Here is a 26656-nt window from a genome sequence, read left to right on the forward strand (position 1 = left end):
TAGCTTCATCTGAGATTGAATTGAACAGTTAAGCATTGTCAGAATTTATAACTGACAGTTGGATTTATGTGTGATAATACTTACCAGTGATGCTGGGCTGTTATATTTTTTAGAGGTTTCCCCTACAGACACAGATAAAAAAGGCTTGTGTTGTTTTCCCATGCAAGCCATGAAAGTTGTTAATTAAAAAAAAAAAAAAATATAGTGCTTGATGAGAGGCTTCCTTCTAATGAAATTAAATTCAGTATCATAATGGATGAAATAAGGAGGAGGAGATTACCCCAAATGACCTTTGTGTCTGAATCCTTATTTGAAAGGAAAAAAGACTTTTTTGAATGTACTTCCAGATAGTATCTACATTTCTTAGAAACTTGCAGGGCTTTTTGTGGGAAACCCCCAAACTATTTCTATGTGGCTTTGGCCAAAATTATTTGGTTTTCTCTTACCAAATTTCAAAAAGGTTGAATAGTTGGCTTTTCTGAAGGAAAGGCAATACTTTCCATATAGAAAGGTCCCAATTTTTTTAGCATTGCTTTTTTATTTTTTTAATTCCACATTTCTGACAAGCAAAAGAGCACAAACGTGCCAGGAAGTACAGTTCTTATGTCATGAAATTTCAAAGGGAAAACAAGATTTACAGTCTCTGGGTTTTTGCCTGCTGCAGCACTGGTCAGTGCCAATACATCAGGCTCACAATTTGACATAAATACAAACACAGATTAGTGTTTCTTCCACTGCAACATTGCAAATACTATTATGGCTAATTGCCATTGACACCAGTCAGTGAGGAACAGAGGCTGCAGTTGCCTAAACAATCTGTACTATTACTTAGAGGGATCAGCTGCCCTTCTCATACCCCTCTGCTGCAGTGATTGCTGCAGTGTTCATGTTTGTGAAAAGTGTGTCAGATAAGGAAACTTTGCCAACTGAAAACTAATAATATGAAAAAAGGAAAGTTAATGTGGACAGAAGGGAGTGGCATAAACTGAGCTAATGTAATTTGGTTGAAGTCTGAATTGAGATTGCTTTGAAATTGCAGTGCAGTCACGTTGCATGCTTGAGATTAGGCAGTGTTGGTGCCTCAGGGAATTACAGGTGTTCAGTTTTATGGGGCAGCTCTGTTTATAACCAGGCTTGGATGGTATACCTGCTGGGTGATGTGTTTTATGGGCTGTTTCAGCAGGTCAGCAGGAAGGGACAGCCCTGGTCATGAATCTTTCTCCCTGTGAGTGAAGGAGTCTGTGCTGGTCTGTGTTCCCTTTCCTAGACACAAGGAAGGGGTTCTCAGGTGATGGGGTTTTTTCCTATCCTTGTCTCTGTAGACTGTGAGGATACATTTACAGAGTCTGAAGCTGCTTTTCAGAATGTGGGAGTACAGTATTGTTGCTGTTCTGTCTATTTCTTATTTTAAACCAAGGGATTGTGCCTCCTGACTTCCCTAAATCAGGCTTGGAGCCTTCAGTTATGATTGAAATGAAGATGAAGGCTTAAGTGCAGGGATTAGATAGTTAAGATGAGGGTTTAGAAAATACCCATTTTTGCCATGAGATAATTTTGTGATATTTCTGTGAAGAAGGCTCTTCAACAAAAAGTGGATGGAATTCGGCCATAAGGAATACCAGCAGTGAGAATTTGAGATGTTTGGGAAATCAGGAGCAAACTGAAACTGAGGTCTTAGAAATGGTGGTATTTTTTTTTCTGGTGCCAAAAAGCAAGCCAAGTTATTTTGTCCTGAACAATCTGTAGATTTAATCTCTCTTGAAGTGCCCAAGGGGTTCTCTGACAGAGTTTTGGAATCTGTGGTTCTCCTTGGTGCTGTGTTTTACAGTTTCATAACAAAACACTGAAGCTAATTTCTGTAATGGATAAAGTGGAGTTCAGTATATATTTGATCTCTTTCAATAACTAGAAACCTTAACCATTTTGTAAACAAAGACTCAGCCCAGTGTGAATATGCCTAAAAAAAGAGAAATTTTATTGGATTGTGGAAGTAGTGTATCTTGTATCTTCTTCACTTATTAAAACATAAGGCCTTAATTTCAGAGTTAGGAATAAGAAAGATGACAAAGATTAGCACTAGATTGGAAACTATGAAGCCTGTGCCTAACTCCAGTGAAAACAGTTATGGCTGAGTCATTTTGATGGAAGCATGTACGGCCAATAAATTCAATGAATAGATATATGTAAACCCACGGAGGCAATGATTACATGAGGAAACTTAAGAACAATATTTTAAGATGTAGAAAGTTTTTTCATTTGCCATGACAATGTCTACTATTGTATAGATTTCCTTTCTCTTTCCCACACTCTAGGAAAAGTTGAGGCCAGAAACAGCTTAGAGACTGAACATGGTGTTACTTTAAAATCCAGCCATTCTTGTGCACATCTGCCAGTAGTGGACGTTGACCTTTTCTCTCCTGCTGTGGGGAGACGTCATTCAGCTCAGGAAATATCAGAGAAGTGACACAGCTCTGGCTTAGCACAACAGCGACCCTAAAAAATGTGGCCTTGAAAATCTTATTGTGCTGGCAAGCCAGGATCTCTGAGCATTCCCACTGCCTACAGTCCTTGGTGTGGTTGGCAAAGGTAGTGACGGTTTAATCTTTGCCCTTCTCCTTTAGCTGTAGATGTGACTAACAGTGGGAAAAGCTAATGAGCAGATGAACAGCAGATACTTTGAACTTTCAATATTTATGAGATATTTAGGTAAAGTGAAGTAGGGCAAAATTTTGTATAGAGAGGCAATGCCTTTTACTAGGCAAAATGATAGAACTGGAAAGAAACAGCAACTCTCACTTGATGAAAGGTTGTCACTTTTCCCAACTTTTACATCAGTTGTTCCAGTGATGTCTAAAGCCAGGTAAAATCACTGGTGTTTTGTTAACATTATTTATTTATTAAGTTCAATGACAGAAGACAAAATAATGTAACCATCTGCTTTGTGTGGATGTTGCAGTGAGAAGCGATCATGAGGAATATACTCATCTGTAAACTGATACTGTGTTTTAATTTGTGTATCTATCATAAAAATTATTTAGACAGAACATCAAAAATTTGGGACATATTAGGAATATGTGTCCTCAAATGTATATTCAGGTGAGGATGAAACATATTAACAGTGTGATGTTTGTGTCAGGTTACCCTTATTTTGCAAACTACCTGAAGTTATGTGTCTCACCCCATCACTACCATGTGCCATCATAGAAATCCATTTTCTCTGAAGTGTTAAGTTCACTGCTATTCAGGAAAATGTTTCTTTGAATTCCCTTTTTTCTGCTTTTAATAAATCTTGGTTTTGGCTACGATCACTCTTGCCTAGGTAATTTTACAGAAATGCCTGTACAATGCTGAGAAGCTAATCAGCTTTATGAAGAAGACCTTCAGACTTTCCAGAACTTGAAAGTCCCTCTCAGTGCCAATCATTAGACAGGAAGAGGTTATTCTGTTATATTTTAGTAAATTTTGTCTGCCATCAGGCTCCAGTGAACAAACAAAAACCATACAGAATCTTGAAGATTAAAAGAAGGCTAAAAATTGGTGTTGGTGGGTGGCCATGTAATATTTAAAAAAAGATGAAAACAGTTTAATTTATGCTTGGCTCTTGCATTACATGAGGAATGCCATCCCTTAGCCATTGTGTCATTTGGAGCATTAGTCACAAAAGGAGCTATGTTATTTGCTGATGATATCTGCATATGGGAAATCCTCAGAGTATATGTTACGATACATCCATGGCTGGCTGGATTCTTGTGAGCTGTCTGGGACAACCAGAGTGTGTTATATGGGCAGTTCTCTATCTGCACTAAGGTAATTTTGGCCTGTGTAAAAAGCTGTCAGACATGCTGGACTCCTGTGTTGCAGGTGGTGTTTCAAATACTGCAGTACCTGGATGGCAAAGTCCTTAGAAGTGATTCAGTGGGTTAAACCCAGAAATCTGTGTTTGCCAAGTATTATCTGTGTCGCAGATAAATTCTTTCAGCAGTTCTTCTAAGACAGCTTATTTAAACATAAGGCCTTAACTTGAGAGTTAGGAATAAGAAAGATGACAAAGAATAGCACTGAATTGGAAACTATGAAGCCTGTGCTTGACTCCAGTGAAAATAGTTATGGCTGATTAATTTTGATGAGAGCATGTACAGTGTTAAGACAGTGGCTAAGACAGAAATGAATGGCTTCAGAAAATGAATTAAAAAGAATTCTTACTCCTATTAGAAAAAACCCCATTATATCTGATTTCCTATCTGTAAAACATTCTTGGAATAAACACAGCTGTTTAATATCACGAGGTAGGAAACCAATGTCTTCTTCATGTTTTCTGTTCTCCTTGCATAGTAGCTCATAGGCATTTTCCACTAAGCCAGATTGCATAGTGTGCTTGAAGATGAAGTTTAAAGTATCTGTTCCAATGGCTACTTTCAGCCTGTTTGACAGGCTGTTTGACACTTGTACAGGACAAAATGCACAGCATAATTTCTGGCTGATCTTTCAGCAGTAAAAACCTAACATCAAATTCATAACTCTATTAACACTTTAATTACTTTGTGACCTCATCCTACTAGGACCAGGTTGTGTTCAGGCAGGGAACATGATGCATTCATCGTAGGATACATTGGCAACCTGATATCCACATGTAATTGGATGTGCGATATATGTGAGCTAGAATCGTGTATGTGAATGCCACATTTAGGGAGAAGCACATTTCCTAAAACATGAGAAAATGAGAAGCTAACCTCAATTATTTTCTTCTATATATGTACATGGACATAGTCACATACTGAACTGAACTTAAATAAACAAATAAGACTTAATTTGTACTTGGTAGAAAGTTCCAGCCTCTTTTCAGTGAAAACTTTGCCATTAGGTCTTAATGCATAATTAATTTTTCCCTTTACTTTCTGAACTAAAAAAAAATTAGAAAGTATTTCAGATTGACTCATAGTGAAAAAATTTGTTTATCTCACTGTAATGAAAAATCCAAATGTAATGCAGATAAAACATTGTTTCTGCTTACATTAAACATTTTCTACACCAAAATACTTTATTTCATATACTTGTGGGATTTTTAATTCTCCTTAGTTTTAAGTACATTTTAAAATAAAACAATTGTTTTTAAAAGTCAAACCATTAAAAACAAACAAATAAATATTTTCAAGGCTTTTATGTAGCTCTCTGCTATCATCCTAGCTACATTTTATAGCAAATAATCTACTAAGTGGTTTTTTTTAATGTTGATTTCTAAATGATTCCTTTAGCTGTCCCGGTCATTTTCTGATGGCTGCTTGCCATGGGGTGATGTGTTTCGCAAAGTTTTCAAAGAATTGTGGTGCATACAGTTTGTGCACCTGAAAAATAAATATGGATAAATACATTTGAAGGCCCTTCCTTATCTGTGGTTGGTGCAGGCTGCAGATTAGGCTTGTCTTAATCTTAAACATCTTTAATTTCCACAGGGTAAGTGAACCTTCAGGCTTTGTTTTTTGTGCTTGGAAGAGAATCAGACTAACACTGCATTATCTAATTCTTCATCTCCTCTAAATTTCAGGTCTCCATTTAGTTGATTTTGGAAAGCATGAAGTGTTTGAGAGGATTAGAGACAGCAGAAGAAGAGGAATTCAGAGTATGTATTGAGTAAGGGATGTTGACTGTGGAGGGAGATTTTGGAGCTTGTTGTGTTTATGGACAACTACATTGCAGAGTTCATTTGAATGCTCTGGGGTTCATAAACTCGTGTGGCCTGGAAGGCAGGGCCCATTGGAAGGAGTCAGAATTTCAGTGCAAATGATTTACCCAGCTGCTAAGATAACACCTAAAGAGTTAGTGGTAAGATAATTTTTTTTAAAAGGTCTAATTTAAATTGACAAACACACTGGAAACTGCAGATGGGCTCAAGCTGAAAAGTAGAGTGTGTGAAGCCTTTCCAAGCTCAGGCAGGTTGGAATCCAAACCTTCTCCTACTGCTCTGGCTTTTGGTTGCTTTTAAATTCCTCTTGGGTTCTTTTTTATGTCTTTTGTAAACCTAAGATGTTGGGAATATCTGGTTGCAAGTGATTTACAATTGTTTGGGTGGATATGTAATGAGAATTCACTTTTTCTCAGGTGGAGCCCTGATTCCTGAGCTCAGTGTCCATTGATGCCTAAAAGTTTGCTGACTAGCTCCCAGCTCCAGGTAGGACTAGTTCAGTTCTATTAAATTTCCAGCATCCAAAGTACATGAATTTTCAAAAGCTTTGCTTCCATCATTTCACTGTGGGGCTGGTCTGCTCTCAGCCCCAGTGTGATGGCTTGCAGTGAAGAGGCCTCAACAGTTGCTCTATGTATTTTTGGACAGTGTAGAAATATTATTATTAGATACATATAATGCCATTCAACTCTTCATGCTACAGAATTGACAATTATCTGAGTGCTGCTTTTCTTCTTGAAGCAGTAACTAAAATTTGGACCAGTAGCCAGGAAGTCTGCAATTGATGGAGTGACAAATACAAAAGCCTGTTTTGATTTCAGCATTCCTCATTTGACAAGTGTTTACCTAGACAGTGTGTATCAAAATGAATTGTCATTTTTTGCTACCCCAAGTATTTGATGTGTCAAAACTCCTGTGAAAATAGATAAACAAAATCTGAAATTTCCAGATGGACAGATGTACTGCAAGCAATCTACACATGATTCAAGTTTGAGAATGATTTGAATCACTTGTTGCAATGCAAGCTCATGTCTTAAAATATTAAGACTTTTATCACGGAAGACTTGCTGTAATAGTGAAAACAATCTTAGTTTCTATTCAAATAGGTTATGTGTTTTGATTTTGGTGGATCTGATTTTATGTAATTCTCCACATTTTCTTAGATGTCCTGCCAAAAGAAAGCAGTGGAAAATATTCCCCAATGAGCCCAACACAGGCAGATAGACCAAAACTGTCCTTGGCAGTGGAGGTCTGCTCTATTCCTGTTCTGGTGAAATTTTGAAGATTGCTGTTGAATATATTTCCTGTGACTTACTTTGTAGACTTATAACTTTCTGTGATGACTACATTGAGAAGCAGACTGAATGCCCAAAGCTTGATTTTTCGGAGAAAATTATATGTGTCCTCTACTAGTCTTTGATATTTTACATACTTCAAAGTGCAATCTGAAGTTAAGTTATATAGTTGTGGTTTGAGAGATGTGGTTTGCAGATATTTAAAATCTCATGTGTGGACCTTAAAAGTATTATAGATACCTGAAAGAGAAAGTGCAATTAATTCCTGAATCTTTTTTTTTCCTCCCTCCTTCATTCATATCCAACTCTGTATGTCACGTGTGCCTACCAGGTAGAGATGCAGAAATGCACTGATAATGTGTAAGTTCCATATTAGCTTTTTCTGAGTGAGCCATACAAGCTCTGTAACTCTGCTCATTACCTGGAATGGGCAAGCTATTTTTTGTGTAGACTAGAGAGGAAGTTTATATCAAGATGACAATTTTAACTGAGGTCCGAAAGGCAGAGGCTCAAGCACTGAGATTCTGATACTAGTAATGAAATTTCAACAGCTTGCATAATTTTGTGTATTACTGATGAAAAGTTCATACAAACAGCTTCTTGAATTTTAGAGAAAATCTTCCCTGTTTCTTTCTGAGCTCAATTCTGAAATTTCCTACAGTAATGTCAATTTTATATAGCTTTCTTTGCTGAATTTGGTCCTCAGATGTAGAGTATAAAGAAAGACTCATATTCCATGTGAAAGGGAAGAAAACTACATTGCACTGGAGCCTCAATCCATATCTCATCTCTTATCTTCATACAACAAGAGTTACTACCCCTCCAGTAAAGGAAAGCTGAAATATCCCCATATCTGTCAAAATGAATAGCAGAAATTAAGAAGAAATAATTTTCGGACACCATACTCACAGACACTTATTTCCTGAAAATGCAATTTTGACGCTGAATTCATTGTTCTATCTTGCATAGTTACAGAAATTATTAGTGGTCATAAATGATTCATTCCTTTTAAAAGTCCACTGACTCAGTGACAGCTGGGAACAGTTTGTTCCTCAGGTCCACCACAGATAACAAAAAAAATCTTCAGCATTTTTAAACTTTGTAACATTTGTGACAACAATATCTTAAAAAATTTTACTCACGCAGCATTTTGTGTGGTGTGGGACTTTGAGACAGAGGAGAAAAAAGTACATTGTGTAGTGTATTATTCCTTTTTAAACATAGCCTAAATTATATGTGTCTAAGTTAACACCTATTTTCATCTATGCTTTCTAAATGTGACCTTTTTGTTTTATTTAATATTCATGTTTTAAACAGAAGGTGGGAGGAAGAAAGAAGGAAACAATGGACTGAAAAAATGTAATTTCCACTGTAAAAAGAGAGTGGTGTTTGATACTAGCTGGTGCTACACAGATTTAGTGCATATTTCCACATTTTCTTTAGTGTAGGTCTTATGAATCTTATTATATACAGTGCAAAAAAACCCTTAACATATTAAGCAATGTCTTGCATTTATATAAATCACTACAGCTTTGCATTCTGTGTAGGGGAACTAAGTATATTGGGGAGTTGGAATAGGATCTCTAAGGTCCCTTCCCACCCAAACAATTCTATGATTCTCTGTTTCTGTGTGCTATATTACACAGGTATCAATTTTTGTGTGTGAGTATCTTGGTATCTATTGATGAAAATCTGCATCTTAGATACATTTAATAATTTTATGTGGACATTGAACAGGGGAAGGGTTTTAGTGGACCATTATTTGCAGTCTTCTGCACTGGGGATGAACTGCATCATGTACTCCCATCCCTAACCTCATTATCTTTCATCATTAGCCAATGATTACTTTTTGCTCCTGCACTTCTTTCAAGAAGCTCTTTCAAGGCTTTGTGCAGCTGATTGTAAGGAAACTTGTTCTTTTTTTCCTTTCCTAAATTAATTCAGGCCACTTTATTTCCCTCCTAACATAACCCTGCAGTTCTCCAGTTCTTACCTCATGCTAACACAATTCATAGAGAGCAGCCACATTTCATCTGCGCTCCCATTTTTGTCTGTCCTCCCAAAGTAGACTCTCAGTTCCCTAACAATGATGACTGGACCTTCCTTCCACCTGTCCTGGTCTGAGTTCATCTTTGTAACACAGAGCACTGTCTTCAGTTTGCTGTTATCTTTTATAATGACATTAATACATCCCAATTTCTATTGGAAATACTTTGCTTTTGCCATGGGCTAGTATCACATTGTACTTATCACTCTGGTGACTCACTGTAATCTCGTGATTAAATTCTATGCCCAGGTCTTCTGCTGGATCTTTCATTTCCAACTGACCAGAACATTTTTTGTAATGGTACTTATTAGTCACAGTACATTTAGTGAAGAAATATGTTGGCTATCATATTCAGGAATAAGTAGATCCTACCATATTTGGTAACATATTTTTTCCAATATGTCTCAGAAATTTATGTGTCCACACAATGATACATTTGCTGATAGCCATTTTCCTTCCAACAAAATATTAATGAGGCCCTCATCCTGGTTCAGATTTGATCCATGTGAGGCAATGGTAAACTTCTGACCCTAATTCATCTTAAAGTCCTTCATTCAAATTGATTTTGACCTTAAAAGCTATGATTTTGTCCACGTTACTACAGATTTTTATTTGCAGAAATGTTCTTTATTAAACTATGGCAGTATTCTACTCCTGATTTTGTTTCTAGCTTTCAGAAGATTATCATATATTTCAAGATCCACTTTCCAGTAATGAATGTTAGTCCACCAAGTCTTGTTATGGCTTTACTGTATAATTTCAGGTCCTCCCCTGTTGGTTTCACTTCCTCTGGTTTGTAACTTTGCCACCTTTCATTGGTTTCCAAATGGCAAAGTTGTCTCTGTGTTACCTCACCCATTTCAACCCAATTCTTTATAATCCTTTCAGTAACTGGACTGTCTCCATGACTACTCCTATATTCTCTGCTTATATTTTTCTTTTTGCTGCTTCTGCTGATATTTTGTTTTTCTTTTTACTGAACCCTTTCAATCTTTTGCCTGTGTAGCAAAGTGGGATTTGGAGAGTTGAACATGACTTTTTTCCAGTTTTCTTCCTTGGGTCTCAGCTTCTGAATGGTGATGCTAGTTTGAATCTTACAAAATCAGTCCTTCAAGAACTCTGGTAGAGGCTGTTTCATGTGGTCATTTTCTCCAAATGCTACCTGGTATATTTATTTTATTATATTATTTCATTTAATGTATGTGTCAGACCTGAATCATAACACGAATTGGTTCTTTCTTTCCCTGTGGCAAGAGGTTAGAATATTTGTAGAAATATTGTCCTTTACTGTAAAGGGATGTAAACAATTTATTCCCCCCGTTCAAGAAACAGCCCCTGAAGAGAGTGTACAAAGTCCAGAATCTTGATTTGGCAGCAGATTTATTCAATGTAAATCTCATGTAAGCCACAAAGCCATTTTGGCTGCCACTTCTCAGAAAGCTGCTTGTGGATGTAGTGTATCCACTGACAAATCTCCTTCCTGTCATCCTGATCCAAAGAAATGTCCCTATGGAAATACCTCTAGAGAGACACATGATCTTAAATTGGCAATCCTTTTTTTCTTTGGATGCCTGGCTTTTTGCCAGGAAAGGCCATTTCTTGATTAATCTGAAGGCAGTATGTATTTGTCCTATTTCTGATTTCTTCAGATGCCTCTCACTGCTCATTCCAGCTGACTGGACAGCTGGCTTATTCTGGACAGAGCCAGGTAATGCTTCTTTGTGGAGCAGGTGTCATTGAACACAATCAGTACATTCCATTAAGTCTGCCAGATATCTCTGACTTAATGGAATGTAATTTTCTGTTTCATTTAAGGGGCTTGGGAATGTATAGGGGATCCACCAATGTAAGAATACATTTGAATAGAAATACAGTGATGTTTAGTTTCATCCCCTAAGTCCAGTCAAGTCTCCAGACAACTCTAAAATCACAACTATTTGGTCGTCAGCCTTCCAATTAATTATTGCAGTAAGTGTTACTGGCTGCAGTAGATGCTACATCTCTCCCAATGTTTAGCAGTGGGTCATCATGTTTTAGAAGAATTCTGTAATAGAAGATTCTGGCACTTCATGATCACTTTTTACCCTCTGTCTTTAATGACTGGTTCACTCATACAAAACTTGTGCTTTGGAAGTGCAACTATTATCACAAAACTCAGAGATTATATTTCCTTATGTGAAAATTGCCCGAGCAGATGTAAGCTGAGAGTTTATATTGTGGATGAAATTTGCACACATTTTCACTTCTTATAAATTTGAAAGCTTTGACATCCAGAACACTGGAGAACAAAAAATTCCTCTTGTACCTCTTTCTGTGGGAAGAAAAAAGAAAAAGAAGAAAAAAGCAAAAAAAAAAGAAAAAAAAAAAAAAAAGAGGGGATGGAACATTTTCCACTGGTTTATTTTCTGTTTTGTTCCCATCTACTTACACTCAGACATTTTCATGTGGCACTTTGGCATATACAGGTGCATAATTCATGCTGATTCTTTTGTCTGCTTGAAACAGACTTTTGTCTTTGGAAAATTTGGCCCTATCTATTCATGGACATTTTTGACAGCTCTATGTATTTTTTTTTTCCCCGTTGTTTCAATAACCTCTTGGTTGGCCAAAGGGACACTGTGTTGACACTGCATTGGCCAAAAAACCTCCTGCAGTTTCAATTGGCAGGGTTATTTTCCAATTCCTTCTCTTGATTACTGGGACATGCAGCTAACTTTATGCAGCTTCTTTGTTTCAGCCAAAAGATGGGAACATTTTGTGGAGAGAGAAAAGTGTGACCTCTTTACATTCTGTTTATTTTACATTTGAGGTGTCCTTGAGGGAGGATGTTCTACATCACTTCATAGTTTTAATAAGGAAGCTGTCAGATTTTATTTAACTGAGCATTATTAAGTGAAAGGATACAAATACTTCAGTCCAAACATCTTTATACATTTTTTCCAGCTTCACCACATCAGTTTTCAGAATCTGTAAATGTAACACACTTTAATGACACATAATGGGATCATAATGTGATGTAATGAAAAGCTTGTTAGTCTTCAGCACAAGTAAATAAAAGAAAGCAACTCAAAAACCTTGAATTTAATTTTGTTTTTTACTTGCATGTTTTTCTTTGCATATCTTAACATCTACTGCGTATTCCTCTCTTGCCCACTCCTATTTTTTCAGTGCTGCTTTTCCTGTACTCTGTGAGCTTGGAAATAAATAGGTAAAGGAGAGAGGAGGTAAACTGGGAAAAAAGAGTTCCTGTCTCATATTTACCACTTGCAAAAGTGGAGACTGGCCCCTTTCCGATACAGTGTTTAATTTATTTTTTTATCTGCTTTCATAGTAATTTTTCTTAATAGCTTATTCCCTCCAGCTGAAACACTGAATGCAACAACTTCAATGCTCAGAAAAATCACTTGGCCCTGAGAAATGACCAATTACTTGTTTAAACTAGGACAGGCAGATCATACTGGGGCCAATCCATTGCCATAATAATGAATTTTGGCTGATTAGACTTTTGGGGTTTTTCTTTGTGTATATATTTTTGCAGCTATATCTGCATCTATATTTCATTAAAAGCTCAACACCCTCATTCTTGTCTTGTTTCTCTTACCTTCCAGAAGATCTGCTTGCTTCACATTTTGGTCCCTAAATCTTGTAAAAATTGTCTCAGCATGACATAAATCTCACACATATAAAGTGTTCCTGTTAATGTTCAAAAAACAAAATGCAGTTACACGAGTCAAAGGTGGCTATCTAGATACTTGTAGAGTAATGAATAAACTACACTACTTTGGTACAGGAAGTTTATTTTACCTACAAGAAGGGCAATGTGAATGTTAACTAAATTCTAGGATTGCTGAAGACCACTCATTCTCATTCATAAAAAAAATTACCTTTCATTCAATATCAAGCAGCTGAAATTGTTGACAGTAGATCCCTTTTAAGGTCAAAACAATGTATCTTTCTTGTCTCCTAGTTTTTAATGATGTCTGGGATTTCAAAAGAACCTATGGGATTTAGCAACAATTTCCCTTTAAAGGGCACTTGGATTTGAAAGTCAAACTCTTCTAGGTTCTTTCAAAAATACAAGCTGTTATTAATAAACTATCATCCAATGCCTGTAACATTACATCAGACTTTAGGTTTTTTTTAAGTCCAGGAGACCATATGGGTAGTTTATTCTCAACTACTTCTAGGAACTTCTAGTTATCTTACCAAATATTTAAGAAAATTTGTTTAAGAGTGCGAGATCACTGGTAATTTGTTGTTCATTTGAGGAATTCAGGCAAAGAGGGAGCACTCATTATTTACAGAACTGCTTTAATGAACTACTGAGCACTGTAATGATAATCTGGGAAGGTGTTCTTATAAAGAGAGATTACATTGGTTTTAATTTAACTATTTCCTCATATCTAAATTATTTGAAAGAAAAGACTTACATCATAAGTAAATTGGAGTAATTTTATAATAATATTTTTCATGAGTAACTGGGAAATCATGATAGCTTGTGGAGATATTCAAAGACATCTTCCTAATGGTAATGTGCTAATATGAGATGTGCTAGTATGAAACCATTATGAAATCCTATTTTACACCCTTCATATCACTTTTCTATGGGAAACTGCTTTTACCAGGATGTGTCTAGATTTATTGTGGAGAAAAAGTGAAAGTGTTAAAAAAAATCTGTCAAATAACTTTGCAGTTAAAACATGATTGACACAGTTTCAGGACTAATTCTTCAAGTGTATGCTTTGCACTTAGAGGGATGATTCTTGAAATAGTAATCTTTAAATTAAAGAGAAAAAAATATGCATTATTAGATTTCTTAGGTTAGGTCTCATGGACAGCAGTTGTGAATTCAGATCTCTTTCTGTATGATATTACTGTGATTGAGGCAATCACATTGTTGAGACAGGTCCTGCAAATGTTTCCTCACTGTGATTGCTACCAAATCGTAGCTGTCTGCTGCCTCCTAGAATAAACATATGGCAGGAAAGCTGCTGGTGGAAATTTTGTTTTATATTCAGTGTAACAGGGTAACAATGGTAACAGTTGCCACTGTTCAAAGGGAAAAGACTTATTCAAAACAAAACCTTAACCTGGCAACCTGTCAGAGTGAGACAAGCAGTGATGCCAGTCAAAACAGCAAAGGCTGTACTGTTCCTCCTCCCTCGGTCTTTCTCCTACTATGAAAGGCTGTATTATGTTTACAGTGTTTATTTTATCTCTGAACCTTTTGCTGATGCAGTTCTCCAGTGCTTTTTTGTAGTCAGTCCCTGCTTAGGTGGAATGCTTGAAGAAGTTGTCAGTCTGTTCTGTCTGTTGCTGTCGTGCCTGTGCTGCCCTTCAGTGCTAAAGTTTTACTGTGTGTCACACAAAGCTTCTGCCTTGACTGGAGCTGGAGAAGCTGCTCCAAGAAGGGTGGGATGGAGCTGTACTGTGTTTGGAATAGGTAAGAGAAGGAGCTGTGACAGCCAACAGCTGCAGGGGAAACTCTGGCAAGGCATCCAACAACATCTGGCAGCATCTGGTGATGCATCTGACAAAACCCCTCTCATCCCCTCTGTCACACGTGGACAGAGGGAGGTTTGGTTGGGTCAGGGTGGGCCTGCACGCCAGGGAGCTCAGCTCTTGACTGAGGCTGTTACAGTCCAATTTGGGCCCTCAGATCCTGCTCTGTGGCAGAAGGAAGAGGAGCCAGGTGCCACCCTGGGGCACCCCAGCTTTGAGGTGGAGAAGCAGCTGGCCACTGCTAGAACTCTGCAGCCTAAGCTTAGAGCAGCAACATGAAAATTAAACTTATCAATACCTCTTGTGTGGAAGGTCAGTCACCTTACAATGATACTTTCTGTGCATAGATTAGATAATGCCTTTACTGCCAAGGAGATCCTAAAGTGGAGAAGTCAGCTGCTGTCAATCACCTGAACAGCATTCTGCACTTCAGCAGTGACTGTAGCCCAGAACAGATTAAAAAGAGATGAGCATAAGTCAAATTATCAGTCATTAACTCTTGGAAAATAAGGTCTTCCATGTTGGTAAGAGAAATAAACAAACGAATTTCCCAAAAAAAGAATCACAGATACTATCTGCATTCATTGGAGCCAATAGTTCCCAAATAACCTTCTTAAGCCAGGAAGAAACTTAGCCAAAGTGCACCCAAAGGCCTGACCTTTGCCCAGCACCTCCCATACCTTGGTGAGTGACTTTGGCCAGGAATGAAGCAGAGAAACATTGGCATTTCCTCTGTCAAAATATTATTCTTCCCCCATGGATGTAGACAGTCTTTTCAAAATATATTCAATTTTTATCTGCAAAACAACAAGAAAATTTCCTCACAAGAGGAAACTTTAAAATCAGCTACTCAGAAAAACAGCTTATTTGAACCAGACTATTTACAAATCCAAACAAATATGCTTGGCCAAAATACCAAAATGGAGGCAAATAAATATTTCTCCTGCAACTGCAGGGTTTTAGATTTAATATCCTTATGCCTCATTTGGTGAATTTTGTGGTTTCTTTTGCTGCTGCTGTTATCTTCTTGCCCAATGTATTTGCTTGTTAGGGACTTGACCATAAATTTGCATGGCCTGTGGAGTGGAAGGGCAGTAGGAAGACGCTACTTTTAACCATAGGTGTGGCAGAGAGGGAAATATAGTAGAAAAGTTAGTGTGACACCTCCCTGAAGTACAAGCACAGCTTTGTGTGGAGCTCTCTCTGTTAAGACGTCAGGGAATTGACCACTGGTGCAAGACTACTGTCCAAAGTTCTCCACAGCTGTCTTCTGATAAAAGCATTTCCCACTTTTCACTTCATAGACAAAGGCCAGGTTCTGATGCCCCCTGATAATACAGACCAAGAAAAATGTCAAGCCATTGCAGCTGTACCAGTTCTTACCAGGAAAGTGTTGGTCATGAGTATTTGATGTGTCAGACAAAGACTGTGAGTGAAAGAGACTATTTGCTGGAGAGCCAGCATCTCCCTCCCCCTATTCTCATTGCAGTCATTTTACTTACTCATTTTCAGCTGAATATTTTTATTTGGAGCAAGTAATGCTGTGGTTACTTTCCCTATCAGCCCTCATGCACCCACTCTAGGAGGGCCTGTCTCCTTGCTATAAAGACTTTTTTCTAACATCTAATCTAAGTCTTCTCTCACACATGAAGCTAATTATTTCTTGCCATCCTTTGATGGAAACAGGATATGTGATGAATTTAGAATTTTTAAAGTCAACATTGCCTGATGTTTATAATTCTGTCTTCAGTCTTCTGTTTTTTCCTGATAGGTCACATTTTATAATTTTCCCCTTGTTCTTTGTTCTCCTCAGGACTCTCCAGTTTACCACATCTTTCTTAAAATTGAGAGACCAAAATAGATGTAGCAGTGGCTTTACCAGTCATTAGTAGAGTGGATAATTTCCTTCCATGTTTTATGTAGAGCTTTATTTTTAATAAACACAGAATTATATTATTCTGTTTTGAAACGTTCATCTACAGTTGGCTCATATTCAGTCTGTGATCCAACTTGCCCAGTTGTTTCTTTTCCAACCTTCCCTTTTCAGTACTGTATATTTGAGTTTTTCTTTTATTGCAGAACTTTGAACTTCATAAAAATTCATCTAAGTGATTTCATTCCCCTTTCCCCACTAATTTATCACGCTTACTTTGAGTCTTCTCTTTCAAATTGCTTTCAGTCTCTTCTACTTCTCTTTGCCCAAGTTTTAGGACTATTTCCTGTTCCACCAAGTTATTAATGACTCCAACTGTTCTGAGGCCTTCTCAAGCATAATCTAGTTTGAAAATGAGACATTGGCCTTCAATTTTTTCCATAGAGTTGCTGTATACTTAAATTATAGCAATAATATCTAGATAATGTTCCACTAGCTCACTTATTGAAGAAATTTTTTTGAGAGAATATATATATATATATATATATATATATATATATATATATATTTCTCTAAATTTATCCTTTCTTTTTTTTTCTCCTGGAATATAATTATTCTAAAATATTTAAAAATTGTTCTTTGCATTTCACTCATTTTGTTTCTAATCATCTTGGATCAAATTCTTCAGCTGGTGGTTAATTAAGTTCAGCTATAACACCAATCCTTTTCTGGTGAATAAGATTCCTGGTTGGTGTTTGTTCTTTACACTTTGATGAGCCAAGGGAACACTTTGTACAAAATTAAGTGTGTTGCTTCTAAAAGTACATGCCTGCCTATCACATTCTCTTTCCTGTTCTCTCTCAGTTAGGACTATACAATTTTCTATGGTTTACAATATTTTTAATTGCATTTCTTTCATGTGATGTTTTTTGCTGCTTACTTTCTTTTCCTTCAAGCCTAGCATTTGAACTACTTATTTTTAAAATGGCCACTGTAGATTTAAATGTTTAAATTTTCATATTTATCAAAATAGACTCTGGATTTTCCTTGAATATGGGTGAACTTAAAATGCTTCAGTTTTTTAAAATTGTCCATTTTATTTGTCTATCTAATTTTATTTAGTCACCTTGGATAATGTGGAACCCATATTGTATTTCTGACCTAGCATCAGTAAAGTTTCAGATTTTAGTAAAGTTCCACAAGTAAAGTGCAATATTAAAATATGTCTGATATAAAGGATTATATATAGTGCTAATTTTCATAAATATTATTTTCCCTGGCTCCACTGAATCTTCCTTATAAAGAACCATTGACTTCAACAGCACTGCAGTATTATCTAGTTATGTAGATAGATACATCTAGTAATTTTTTGTGGTGATTTTGTAGAGCAAGACATTACTGTGTAAGATGGGATGAGACTGTTAATATAAATACAATAATGCACAGATAACATAATGCATAATACTTTTCAGGTCCTAATTTTAATAAAGATTTTCTGAGTCATTGAAAAATACTTCCACTTGCTAACTCAGTGCAAATACCCTTGGACATTAGACAATGCTCTCTCTTGGGTAATTTTTTTTTTTCAATATTATGTCTTCAAATAAGATTTAATGAGAACTTTTGCACTACAGTGAGACCAAAGCCAATGTCTAGAATGTGTTTTATTTTTTTGTTGAACACTGGCTTTTAAGAACTGCTGCCTTTTATTAATGATATTAATGATAATAGCCTTCCTCAGGGATCAAAGTGGCACCAGTGCTGTCTGATATCTTTGTTGGTGACAAAGCAACAGCAAGACTGAGGATGGCATGAAGCTGTTGGTGCAGTTGACATGTTGGAGGACAGGTTTTCATCTCCCTTGTGAAGACAGGCTGAGAGAGCTGGGGATGTTCAGCCTGGAGAAGAGAAGGCTCCAGGGAGAACTTTTTGTGCCTTCCAGTACCTAAGGGGGCTATAAGGGAACAGGAGAGGGGCCATTAACAATGGAATGATAAGAAAACAGGGAATGGCATCAGACGTGATAAAGAGAGTAGGTAGGCAATGTTTAGGCTGGGTTTGAGGAAGAAATTCTCTGCTGTGAGGGTGGTGAGGCACTGGCACAGGTCACACAGAGAAGCTGTGGCTGCCCTATCCCTGGCAGTGTTGAAGCCCAGGCTGCATGGGGCTTGGAGCAACCTGGTCAAATAGAAAGTGTTGGAATGGGGTCATCTTTAAGGTCCCTTCTAACCCAAACCATTCTGTGATTCTATGATGCTATATGATAGGAAATAGAAGTCAGTCAGTTAGTTGAAAGTAATCTGTTGCAGCAGACATTAAAAATCATGAATCAGATTAATCTCAGTATCAATTTCTTTGTCCAAACAAGCAAATTGTTATTATTTGGTTTTAACTGCATTCTGGTTTCAAATTTTTTAAAAACCATTTTCTTAATTTTGTGAAGCTTTTTTTTCCAGTTGAGCCAACTTGAGATTTAGTTATTTCATTTGAAATTAAATTTTCTGTTCTTTAGGATTCTTAAGACCTGGAAATTGAAGGAAACACCAAAATTGTTGTAAACTATTCAATAATTTCTTCCATTATTATCTTATTTTTAAGATCTTGATAGGAAGTGCTTGTATTTTCTGAAATTAATACCTGTTTGGTCTCTGTGTTTTACTTCTGTGTGTGCCACTTAGTTTCTGTTTGATTCTGAACAGTCGTTATGTCTCTTGAGTATAAAAACCTCTAGGCAAAATCAAACAAATTGCATTTATGAGTTATAACAAATATTGCACAAATAATAGGGGATAAGGGCTCACATCAGTTTAAAATATCATATATTTCTAATGTCACATAGTTTAAAAATTATTCTTGTTTTCATATTTAATATGTATTGAATTGATTGAAATCTCTGTTTTCTAGCAAAATAGTTTTATGTAGCTGTGTTGCAGGTTATCTGTACTATGAACCTGATTCACTAGATGTACTAGAATGGGACAAAAGCATTTGAATAGCTAATATTAAAAGCTTCTTTGTGTCATGGTTTCTAAAGTAACTGCAATCCAAATCAGGCTGCAATCCAAATTAAAGACTCCTACTTTCTTGCAAAATTTCATATCAGTCTTCAAAAATGTTGTGCTGATAAAATTTATACTCTCTAATAACTATCTTTTTCTTCAAAAATTTATAATACCCTTTTCTTTCTAGAACAGCCTATTATTTCACTGGTGTCAAATGACTTATTTTTTAAGCTACATTATTTGTTTTCATTTGAAGATTTGTTAGGTTAAGTGGTTTCTTCAGCCTACATTTATTTTCTTTGATATGTGACATTATCCTAATGATAGCCTTCGTGTTGAAGTCCTATGTTTGACTAAGTGATTTTGCTGAAACTGTAAGATAAGATCAGACAAGGTTTCTTCTCAAGCCATAATTCTAGTAATTGAATCTGTTTGTGTGATGTGTATTGGCAGAACAGAATGACTAATCTTGCAATGAATAATTTATTTGATAAATGTAGATTCTCACTTTACTTCACTACATTTTAAGAACAAAGCAGATATTTTGAATTATTCATTATTCAGATTTAACGAATTTTATAATTAAAAAAAGATTGTTATTGATAATTTCCCTGGGAGTATTGATTCAGATAAATTTGAAACTCAAGTGTAATTCTAAGTGTTTAATTTCTGGTGCATGTTAAAGATGGCTTTTGCTAAAACATTGGATAAATTTTTGAGTGCCTGGCACCATTGTTCATCATGAAGCTTTAAAATATGGTTTCTATGAATACTTGTGCATCAGTTCAGAAGCTCACTGATATATATAGCATTTGTACCATATGATTGCTTGAGCATTTGTGGAAAGCACTTATAAACAATATTTAAACATTTTCAAGGGGTATTTGTTTATAAATTCATGGGGAAGGAAACAAACTATTAATTTTGCATTATTTTGGCTGGCTTTATAAATTATGTAATTTGAAGCTGCATTCTGCTGCAATTCAGATCTGCCAGCTTCAGTGGAGGAAGGCTCTGCACCAAGCGCAGAACTGGGGGACTGCTGGAACCCTGGATGCTGAGACTTCTACACTCAGCAGGTGACAATGAGGAAAGATCAGACACAGCTTTCTACTCTTCCAGCTGAACCTTTTGGCTCTGGTTCTTCTCTGATTTGTGCTGCGTCAGTGGAAAACTGTCCCACAGTTACTCCATGTGAGGCATCCCTGTGACAGGTCTGTGCTTCTCCTTGCAGCTTAAGGAGATTCATCAAAAATCTCACTCACCTTGAAATTGGGCAGAAATTTACTGAAAGTGCCAGGATTTTTTCTCCCAGGATGACAAATAAAATTTATATCTCTGCTTCCATCTTTTGCCTGTAGTTCACCAGAAGAAGGTGTAAAGATTTCAGGTCATGACAAAATCTTTCAGGAAGACAGTGGGGTGTGAAGTTTTGGCCCTGGGAGTCTGTTTGCTGTAATTAGATTGGTGGGAGAGAGATTTTTGCTCCTGCAGTGCTTGTTTTCTGAAGGGAACTCTGTATATAGCAGATAAAAACAAATGTTCTTAAAATAGGAATTCCTATCTGCAAAAGTTAAAAATGCAATTCAGTCTTCAGCTATTCAAATGCAGGTCAAATTAGAACATATTCTGAACTTTGTGAATAGAAAAGAATAAGTGCAGGGTCTCTAAAATGTTATGCTAGAAATAATATTCCTGAAGAAAAGAAGAATTGATTTCCATTTAAACAGACAATACATGCTGCACATATTTTTAGTATTTGTGGGAACATCAGGACTACTTCCAGCAAAAAAATTAATGTAATTTTGTGGCTCATTTTAGGTTTATTTAGTTTGAGACCGACATCCTGATCCTCAGTGAAAACTTCTGTGCTAAAAATGGTCAATAATTGAAGATACTTTGTGGTAAATATTTTAAGAATTTCATCTGAGTTCCTCAGACCTCACCTCAACTCTCAGTATTGTCAGTATCCTGATAAAAATGTGTTTTCAATCTCCGGCATTCCAAGTTTGTAAGTAAATAATTCTGTCCTTGAACCAGAGTGCAGATTAATTACTAGCTGGACATAGTTCCTCTTGACCAGAGAATATGAAAGTTTTTAACAAAGGGAATATTCATTAATCTTGTGAGATGTTTTTTTTGGAAGGCAAATATGTATTTCTGAGGGGAAAGGAACTCTTACAAGGTTTAAACAAAGGGCCAAATTTTCTGTATACTTGTGTATCACATGTTTCCCAAACAAGATGATATAATAGCTGCGTGTCCTTGTAATGTCAAGTGCAATGTCTTGCTACTATGAACCAGAATATTTATTTTGAGATATTAAAGGATTAAATATGTATTATCAAGCCAAATCAGACAGTCCTGTTTTAACAAGACACTTGAAAAAAGCAATTGCTAACAGTCTGAGGAAAATGATTTAAAGAAAGACAATGAGAATATGTACTAAAGTAGACAGGCATACATCATTTATGGGCTGTGTAATTAAAATCAGTGGCTTCTCTACAAGGAAGTTTGATCAATTAGGATGTGAATGGATAAAACCAGATATGTATATGGGTACCTTTATTAGAGTTTCCTATATTTTAAAACATTTCACTTAATGTGTTATAGTCATGTTATTTCAGCATTAGGTGAAGCAATGTCTGTGTAGCTCTGGCTTGTTTGCAAAATGAGGAATGTTGCTCCAGAATGTTGCCTTATTTGAGGGAATGCCCCGGCTTCTCTTTAACTTACTTTATTATTTAATTCATATGAGGTATTATGGTGTGTGTGTATTATATGTAAGTTCCTTTGATCCACAGAGTATCTGAATCTGTTACAGGTTGTAGGTGGCAAGTTTGGTTCAAAACTTTTAATTTTAGAGCACTCCATTGTTCATAGAAGTCCTTGGAGCAGTTTGTCTTGTCAACAAAAGTTGTGAATGCTTCATAAATGCTAAGGAACTTTTTGAGTTGTAGACTAATCTGAATTTTTCAACTGTTCATTCATCATTAGATAATTTTCCTGTGTAATGGAAAACCCCACTTTTCGTTTGAATTTAAAGGGCAGAAATTCCCTCTGACATAGAATATTTAGAAATATGCAAAATCTTTCTTGAACAGATCTAAAGCTGGTACTTTGGATCAGATGTATTCTAAAACATCACAAGTCTGAGAAATCTAAAGAAAAAAAAGAAAGATGGAAATATTCAGGGCTGCTAAAGAGTCTAGATCCTAAAAGCTAAGATTATGAGAAAGGAAAAATATCACAGTAGGAAAGAATAGGAACAAAGGGCCACTTAATAAAGCAGGACATAATGAATGAGTGTGCCACTGATTTATGTCCACTAGAAGGGCTGTGCTTGACACACCTTAACTACACTGTTTGCCATAGAAGTATTTTTGTGCACAGTTGGGTATGCAGTACAATAAATATTTGGTCATTATAACAAGACCTGACAGCAGAGTTCAGGGCCATGGGTGTTAGGGGAAGGGTGTGAGGGCACGAGTGTTTGTGGATGCCATCAAGTACTCACAACAACCAAGCCCACAAACCCATATCTTAAACAATTACTGCCAGGTAATGCTGAGCTACTGGGAGCAAATGCTTGAAATGAATTTCTTGCTGCCATCTTGTGTCTAAAGGCTAAATGGCAAGGAAATTTCTGGAGTTCCAAGTATTGATTTTACATTCGACATTAGGTTGTTCCTCGTATTTCTCTTAACGCCAAAGCATAGACAGAGGCTAGACCTAAAATGAAAGTTTTCAAGGTTTGCTCTTATGAAGAATGGGAAAATGCAATTTAGCTTATGTAAGAGATTTTGTTAATTTTTTGTGAGATTTATTTAGTAGAGTGGCAGTTCAGGTGTTTAAAGTTGCTTTCCCCATACATATTCCCAGCAGAACAGAATAATGACGTGCCAGGAGAAATGACTAATAACACTGCTTCCATGATAGACAGGGTGGAGCCTGTGTTTGCAATACTGGTTTCCCTATTAAGTTTCTTCTTGAACCGATACATGGGACACCTTCTAGCAGCATTCTCTTGTGCTCCAGAAAGACCCCAAAGGGATGTTACCCTGTTATATATAAAATCTAAAAGAACAACATTGTAGCCTACAATAGGGTGCTTTTCAGGAGTATCCACAAAACTTTGGTGAAGATGACATTGCCTGTTACATAATTTTTTATTAATTCCTCTCATGTTTTTTTCTTCATTCCAGCTATTCTTGTTCATGAACCTTTGCTTCCCTGTGTTCCCTTTCTTATATCCCATCCAAATTTTAACTGCAAGTCCCATCCAAACTTTAACTCTTTCCCTCCTCAGCTGAACTGGAGCTTTTGGCTGATGTGAAGGACTGTTACTCTGTGCTTCTTTGCAGGAAAGCAGAGCCATTTCCATTTGTTTGCTAGGAGGCTGGCTGTGAGAGACAAGCAGAAGCTGGCTGCATCTGTGGAGGTTTGGAGTTAGGAGTGCTTGCAGTGACTGCAGACTGCAATGATGATGAACCCACCCCACAGAGCCATTCACTGCACCAGCTTTATTGCAAATACCTGAGGAGACTCTGACCATGTTTACCATGGAATGAATGAAGAAAGTGGTTGCAAGAATTAATTGAAGACACTACAAAATCAGTTCACCTAAGTGGGTTGGTGGGAAGGCATTTCCAAAGCAGAGGAAAAGGGTGATCTTGCATTGAGAACAACCACCCTCTGTGTTCCTTGGTCCATGCTAAACTCATCACCTAGATCATTCAGTTCTTTAGCAAATGCTTGACTTTCTTTCCAGGCTGTACCTGCCCCATCATGAGTTCTTTTGCCAACAATAAATGACCATGCCTTTTTGAGTAATTTTTTGAAGATCCATATTTTCCCTGCTCTCTACACACCCAAGCATCCTCAGTGCTTTTCCAATTGAAACAATTCAGCATAGGAAATTGGTCCACCTCTTCCTACTCCCTGTCAAACAAGTAAACATCTTGGGGATTCTTGGCATGAAAAAAAAAGTTTGATTATATTAAAAGTAAAGACAGACAATGAAACTTAAAGTTTTTGGCTTAAATCAGTGATGGCTGAAGTCTGTTGATATTAATGAATTTCTGTCTGCAGAGATGAGAACTGGAATTATATAAGTGCAAAAAATATCTCTTCGTTCTGTAGGCTCTGGAAATACTGTTGGCGTAAACCACTGGAACAAACTACCCAGAAGTGAATTCTTTCTCTCTTGACATTTCTAAATAAGACAAAATGCCTTTACGGAGGATATATTTTGTTCAAACAGAAATTATATGGCTCAGTGCAAAAGTACCTGGATGAAACTCTGTGGCCTCTGTTATACAATCAGATGTCTTTTGGGATCTCAAATTTAGTGATCTTCAAAGTTTTCTTTGTCTTACTTGTAGCAGTCTCACGTTGTTGGTTTTATTTCCTGCTTTTTAGCAAAGACTGTGGGCTTTTGGGGAGCCAAAGCCTTTCTGGAAAATTGCCTACAGAAGGACTATAGAGAAGCTAGTATGTGGTTGAGGGCTACTGTCCCACTCTCAGAAATTCTGAATAGTTATTGACATATTGAGTGACTGAAATAAGAAGTCATTTTCAAAAGAATATGGAAGTCACTAACATGCTTAAGACATGTGAAATATATACATAAAACATATGTGAAATATATACATAAAACATATATTAAAAAGCAGACATTCACTAGACATGGGCTGTTATTAGGGTTCAGTGCTGACTTGATTTGAGGTGACTTTCAGTCAAAAATTAAGTCAAAAAATTAGTGCAAATCTATTTACACTTTTAATTTTATTTTTACCTTTTTATTTGCAGCTTCAGTCACGCATTGCAGAGTCAGGTAATATTTGATTCTGAATTTATAACTTATCATTACAGCTCTGAACTTTGGAAATTCGTATATTTTTTGGAGCGGAAACCTGGCACAGAAGAAAACAATCTCCTGAAAAAACTGTCTGGACTTGAAATCTATTCTCAAATTGGATCAGTTTAGCATTGGCAAGTGGCCATTGGTAATCAATCTTCTGATGAAACAGGGATAGACTGGCTCCTTTCCTTGGGTTAAATAACTCAAACCAAGATTTGGTATCAGTCCTTGGTGCATAAGTATCAACATGTAAATAGAGTTGGCCACATTTCTACAAGGAGATATTTTGACAAATACAGTGTTTTCTGAAGATCTAAATAGAGTCTGAGGGGCAGGGCAGAATTTACATTTCAGCTGACCTTAAGGAAAGAATTTATATCACACAGGATACAGATAACTTAATGCTCCAGAAATGCACTTGCTAGGGATGCACTTTCTGATGAGAGATTGTCATGGAGGACAAACAGAGACAGCTAGATGCCCTAGAGCATGTATTCTTCACTGATATAATTTCAGCATAGTAAGGCAAACACTTTGCTAATGTAATACTTAGATGTGTCCTCTGTCATAATAGAGTACAAAATCCTAAACTTTTGTGCTGAACTGTGGGGGCTGTTATTATTACATTTGAATGTATTCCAGAAAAAAAAACCTCAGTGATTTAAGAGAAACTGTAATATGCTAAATAATTGTATTTTAAAAGGAGTTCATAATAAGTGCAGTTTCCATACAGACTCAAATCCATGAAAACTCATAAGGTTTTTAGTGACATTATGACTGACATATAATAGCAATAATATTAGTTCCTGTATCATCCTCATGCATGCTGTACATGTTTTTCTTTCCTGATACTGTTTTTAAGAATGAAATCTGGAATGTATTTCTTCATTTTAGAAATGAAGAAGTACTCTTGGTATACACCTCCTTGAATTTCTGCAAATTCATTATTATTCACAGAAAATTTACTTTAAAAAAAGTACAGACTAAAAAGTTTGGGATTAATTTGAAATTAATCCCAAAGGATTGATGCTTGAAAGTCTTCTTGCTGCAGGTTCCAGCTTTAATCCAGGCCAGACCACTAGTGAAAGTCATTTAGAGCTGGTAAGAAAATATCTTTCAGAGTTGGTAAGACAATATCAGATGTGCTGATAAGAGATTGGACACATTGGATCATGGAACCCTGATCACCCTGCAGTGAGGGTGAACTTTTCCAATCTCCTTTTACTGATCAGATCTAGGGTCACTTGACAACATCCCAGAATCTGGTTCCTGCTCATGATGGATACCTCCTGATATCTAGGTTGTACTCAGTAAGCTGGCAATTCCTCTTCTCTCTGCTGGAATCTGCATGATATCACAATCTGCAACCTGTGTTACTGTGCTGATTTTTTTTA

The 26656-nt window shown here is 36.5% G+C and overlaps 1 long non-coding RNA gene across 2 annotated transcripts in view; it reads left to right on the forward strand.

The window, feature by feature from the left end:
* The first annotated feature begins 5646 nt into the window (after window positions 1–5646).
* Window positions 5647–26656, forward strand: part of LOC102074764 (uncharacterized) — a 68544-nt gene continuing 47534 nt past the window's right edge. The window contains exons 1-4 of one of the 2 annotated variants that reach the window (XR_012580695.1): window positions 5647–5931; window positions 6097–6166; window positions 20387–20613; window positions 21221–25235. This is a non-coding gene — a long non-coding RNA (uncharacterized LOC102074764). The remainder of the gene's footprint in view (window positions 5932–6096; window positions 6167–20386; window positions 20614–21220; window positions 25236–26656) is intronic. The other variant, XR_012580696.1, reaches the window with a different exon arrangement.

The sequence above is a fragment of the Zonotrichia albicollis genome, chromosome 6 (genome assembly GCF_047830755.1).
Source record: "Zonotrichia albicollis isolate bZonAlb1 chromosome 6, bZonAlb1.hap1, whole genome shotgun sequence".
NCBI lineage: Eukaryota > Metazoa > Chordata > Aves > Passeriformes > Passerellidae > Zonotrichia > Zonotrichia albicollis.